Raw genomic sequence first — 6,000 nt, forward strand, 5'->3', positions numbered from 1 at the left:
TACAATGCAGCAACAACAGATCGATTTTAATATGTGCCAGTAACAACATTAAGTACCGCGATAAAACAGCGTTCAAGGCTCAGATCAACACCTGATGTCCATTAGACCATATATTGTGAGTGTACACATTAGTTTTCACAGAATCAGGTGCCTGTGCCTTATGTCCATTAGACGTAATTGTTGCCCTTTCCTGATTTTTCTTTGAAGAATCTGAATATGCTCTTTATTTCTTCTCAGACATTAAACTTTTTAAAGGGGTTTATTGTCCCTTTCTTCCTGACATATCTCTTGCTGGATAATACTTTTAAAAAGTAAGTAATAGTTTGATCATGCTGATATTTTGTATCACAATTTATAGAATATGTATGCAGTTTAAAGCGCCTGAGGTACTGTGGTAAAACAAGTCCGGTTCTCTGACTAATTCCATTTCATGTAATATAAAAACTGGATCTGAATCAAACACGGACAAGCTGGTATATGGAGTTTACCGCAAACAATTATATTTCCATAATTTGTACTTTTATTCCGCAAGTCTGAAATTAAAGGGTAATTTTCGTAAGACTTTGGCAAAATCACATGGATTGGCAGCTATGAAATTGAATGCTGAAAATGCCTGCTTAATATCAACATTCACAAGAAATAAAATACACGAGACGGGTAAAAAAAAAAGGTCCATAATTTTGGATAAGTATAATAAAACAAAACAAAACAGGAATACCGTTCACTTGACGTAATAAATCAAAGGAAGTTAATATAATTAAATGTGTATGCACTCCAGCCCAAATGTATACATGCATTTTTCAAGTCCAAGAACCATTTTTGACATCATGTGATGCAGTTAATTTTGCCCTCACAAGTATATGACCCCATGATCCTTCGCCTGGGGTTGAGATGTGACCCACTCAGTTAATTTAAGTTCAACCTGAATTTACAATTTTTGCGAACCGCTCCGGTGGCTTAGTGGTTAGAGCGTCTGCCTTCGAACTCCGATCAAGTTATACCAAAGACTTATAAAAATGGTACTATTAGCTGGCTCGCAAGGCGCTCAGTATTAAGAGGCTAGTGTTAGGATGTCGGCCTGGTGTCAGGATAATGCGACTACGTGGGACATGATGCTACATGTCTTCGGCATGGTGCCCCAGTGCTAGACATTACTATAAACTGACACACTGCAGACATCATAGCGATATTACTGTAAAATTGTTAAAGCTACGTTCCAAAACACACACACACACACACACACACACACACACAACTTCTGCTGTAACACAACATTCTTCATTTATCTTTTGTCTTACATATGACGGATTCACTGATATAATTGTTCATATGCATCATTATAGGAAATTTAGAAATGAATGTCCCCATTTTGTACATGAAAGAAAGTTTGACAGATAGTTTTATAATTGATAGTGGGATAGTATTATCGAACACTGATGCATAATGAAGGATTATTTGTTTCACATTGCCTAACAAAATAGGTTTATCTAAGTATGTATGATCTATTGTTACGGTTTGGTGTGGTGTTTGATAGCATAGCAGCCTAGTAGGCTATTTATCATAGAGTACTGACACAGCAGCATAGGCTATTTAATACAGAGTACCGGGGGGCCCCGAGTGGCCGAGTGGTCTAAAGCGTTCTCCGTTACGGATCACTGCCATCTCACCTCTGTCTGCACCGGTTCGAGTCTTGGATTCAGCCAATGTGGGTATGTGAGAAAGCCTGCCAGTAGCTTCTCGTGGGTCGGTCGTTCGTTTCTGGGTTTTCCCGGATTCTTCCTCCACCATTAATACTGTCCGCCATGTATAGCCTATCATGTGCTGAAAAATGGCGTTAAACACAACAACAACAACAACAACAACAGAGTACCGGCAGATCAACATGGTATGGTATTTAGTTACCTACACAGCAACATATTAGGCTATTTAGTAGTGAATACCGGCACATGAAGATGTTTAATTTAGTACAGAATACTGGCACAGCAACATATGCAATTCACTACATAGTACTGGGACATCAACATCGGCTGTGTAGTACACAGTTCTGGCACAACAACATAGGCTATTTAGCACAAAGTACTGGTACAACAACACGATAGGCAATTTAGTACAGAGTACTTGCACAGCAACATACAATAACGCGGTAGGTTATTTAATACTGAATGCTGGCACAACAGCATATGCTGTTTAGTACAGAGTAATTTAGTACATAATACTGGCACAGCAACATACAGCAGCTATTTAGTATAACATGTACATATGTATATGAACTTGTCCATGTTAAACATTTATTCAAGATACGTTCATGACGGTAATGCAAAGTTTTAAATGACCCATGAAACCAATCAGAATTGTTCTTGCACACTATATTGGCTTATGTTTTATGGGATAAGGGCTAAATAAATATCCAATTTAGAAAGCAAATTTTTCAGTAAATTATACTTATCCGAGAATACTTACCCCATCACATTAACTTTAGGGATATGTAATTACGTCACAATTAATACTTCCACTTCAGTACCCACGAATGTAGTTCTAGTCTATTTTTAGAACATTTTTTCCTCTCTCATTTTGGTGGTGACAGAAGAGTTTTATTTATGCATTTTTGGTAGGGCTTTAAAGTTAATTGTTTATTCTTGATAATATGAGCCCAGGGTGTTGTTGTCTGTGTGTGTTTCGGCAACAGTGCACAGTGAGTAATAAGGCCTTGGTGATGATCTGGAAGTGAAATCTGTGTTCTGTTTACATGCTGCTATGTTGACAGTCCAGCATCTAAAAAAGAGCAGGTCAACCTTTGACGAGAACTTCACCGTGAAGTCATCTTTGAAGGTATGTTAGATTAACATATGATTTGTTTGATTGTCACACAGTGGAAAGGTCAGTACTGAGAAACAAATGTAGAGAACATATAGTAAAATTAACTGTGACCTATGTCCATATAAACGTACTACCTCCAAAATCATCTTGACCCATCTATTGCATATAGACAAGGGGCAATAACTCTTGCTCATCATCTCACCTTGCCACCACCAGGCGTCGCCAGTTTTTACATTGAGTATAAGAAGGTGTGAAGAAAAAAGGGTAGGATGGTGGGTCAACAAAATTCGAAGCCATTCCGAAGAAATTTTGATCGCCCAATCGTCTTTAGGGAAGGGTGATCCAGCTAGAGTGAAATTATTGGAGATGATGGCCCATATTAAGCTGGCTATGGATGGTGTGATTGGACAGATGGATTTTCCAGTAAAATCCCGATCGTAAAAATGGCATGGCAGGACGCATGTATCTATCATTAAGAACCGTGCAAATTATGCACGACCGGCACTGTTTATTAACCCGTTCCTCAGTTTGAGACAGCTTGACGGTTTAGACATGTCCAGTGTAGGATCTAATGGATCATGTACTGGCCCAACGCGTCAAGACTTACAGGCTCTAAAGCCTACTGTGCTACCATAATTGGGGGAATATTTCCCACCCCACCCCTCCTGAAAGAAACAAAACCTGCTGTCAAGTTAGAAAATGCATTGTCATCTCCTGTACCAAATGACGTATCTGTTGAACAGTAGATTTATGTAACAAACAGATCAATTTTCCTTCGTATCTGTTTGTGTCCCAGTAGCTTCTGAACGCCGTAATTTAGGTGGGGTACCCCAGTAGCATTTCCCTACAAGGCTCACAAGAAATTTTGATTTAGGGTGGAAACTTAAAACTTCACCGTTTTTGCAAGTTTTGGTTCTTTGTCCTTGACTTTGGTTGCTTTTGTAACAGAGTTAACCGAACGTCCTTAGACCGGGCCTTACATATATTTCATGTCAAAGATGTGCATCTTGTGCCACCTTGGCACATGTCTTGGTTGTCCTCACGGGCCTTGAAATATTACATTGGATGCTTTTGGTCGCCATATCAAGTGATACAAAATTAAAGAAAATTAGGTCAAATAGTATAATAATATTTGCAATATGTAAATACTATGGAACTATATACCAGCTACTAACATGTTATATTAAAATTTACAATTTGAACATGTCATGGATGTCTTCGCTGGCCTTGAATTATTACATTGGATGCATTTGTTTGCCATGTCAGACTGAAGTGATATAAAAATAAAGAAAAAGAAAATTAGTACAAATAGTATAATAATATATGCAGTATGCAAATAATATGGAAGTATATACCATTTACTAACATGTTATGGTAAAAATTACAATAGCACGCTAAGTCAATAGCACACGTACAATGATAGCGTGCTGGCCATATTGATATAGTGAGTCTAAAGTCCATAAATGACAAATTCATCCAAAGTACGGGAGAAGATATAGAACTATACAAGATATGTAGTAATGATTAAGGAAAATAACACTTCCAAATTTGGCCGTAGCTGCTGATAAAATCCTCGGATATTTTATTGTAGATCAGGAGGTAATTTTGTGCTTGTATCAACATGGCAGAAAGTCTTAAAAGCTGGAGACATCGGGTGGTGGTGAGGGGAGATAATGGGTGAGAGTTATCTGAAAGAGAAAATTGTACATGGATGTCGGTAATAAAAAGCGGGTATGATCTTAACTGGTGCTGGCATTGTCAAAGGATGGTCTGGATGAATGAATTTTCTGGTAGAGTCCACGTCATAACAATAATGTTGCTGAAGGTGTGGCGGGCTGGTCTATCAGCCCATTCATAAACAGTAAAGCACACCATTTCTTTCGAGAGGAAGTCCCCTCAAAGCGATTGGCTCTGCAAGAGAGTGTATTGTACATATGTATTCTCCATGCACACAAAGATGAGTTTTCCCTTAATCCTCTCCAGTGTAGTGAATCAAAATGTCACTACCTGTTCTGTATACTGACTAATTATCAAACAAGCCTAAAGAAATCCATCAATCATGTCAACATCTAGTGTTGAGATACAATCATCTACTGACCATGCAACGCATACATAATGAAGGTACTTTATCAATTCAATTGTTGTCCTCTGGAATGTCATCACCACCAACTTTATACATTACAAATTCCATCGCAAATACAGGTTTGTGTTCAGAATTACCCCTAAGGGATGGCCACCACTCTGCAAAAAGGGCTAAATTGCATATTTTAAAGCAATTTGACTGCATGAAAAGAGGGAGAATCTTGTGAACACGACTAAACAAGTTTTGAAACAAACATCAAGACCGTGCATTCAACTGTAGTGAGTAGTAACATGGATTTGACAGATGCAAAGTAATGGTTACAGTCAGATGTTTATGTTTTACTAACAAGTTGGATTTCCACCGCAATTGATGAGTATTCATGTTTCTTTAAAAATAAAAATAAAAACATTGACACTACATTGTGCTCTAGACTAAACGAACTGTGACTACATTCATCATTACCTAAATGTAAACAGAAGCGAAAAAAGAAACGTTGTTTCAAAGCTGGCCGTCGTAGAACAGGAAGAAGAATTCCAGTTATCTCCCTTATTTCGACACAACCATTAAAAAAAATTCGACCGTTAATTTAGATAATCTAATTCAAATCCCAATTAATTCGTCAACCTTTAAGGCAACTATCCAAGAAATACCTCTGCGCATTGCATTATTCAATGCCCAATCAGTAGGACCACCGGAAAAACGTACAGAAGTAGTTAATTTTATCAACGACGAAAATGTTGTCATGTTATTCTTGACAGAAACATGGCTAAAAACATCAGGCGATAAGCCCAAGTGTGCGGATCTAACACCCACTGGTTACTCCATCAAGTCGTTCCCCCGTAATTCTCGCTGAGGTGGAATTGCTGTCATCACAAAGAACTCCATGATTAAACGTCTGAACTACACCACAACATTCAATTTCGACCATACATCGTTTGAACTAATCCAAGACACACTCACACTGGAGCAAAGGTCAGTACATTTTTTTCTGCCTATACCGCCCTCCTCCTAGTAGAAAAAACAAGCTAGCTGACTCTCTCTTTTTGGAGCAGTTTCCGAACCTCCTGGACTATGGAAATTCGATAGGTGGCAACCTAATT

The 6,000-nt window shown here is 38.2% G+C and overlaps 1 long non-coding RNA gene across 1 annotated transcript in view; it reads right to left on the bottom strand.

The window, feature by feature from the left end:
- Nucleotides 1-337, bottom strand: part of LOC149783954 (uncharacterized) — a 28,814-nt gene extending 28,477 nt beyond the window's left edge. The window contains exon 1 of the long non-coding RNA XR_016413696.1: nt 57-337. This is a non-coding gene — a long non-coding RNA (uncharacterized LOC149783954). The remainder of the gene's footprint in view (nt 1-56) is intronic.
- Nucleotides 338-6,000: the final 5,663 nt, after the last annotated feature.

Source organism: Sinohyriopsis cumingii, chromosome 14 (genome assembly GCF_028554795.1).
Source record: "Sinohyriopsis cumingii isolate HCF-2022 chromosome 14, ASM2855479v2, whole genome shotgun sequence".
NCBI lineage: Eukaryota > Metazoa > Mollusca > Bivalvia > Unionida > Unionidae > Sinohyriopsis > Sinohyriopsis cumingii.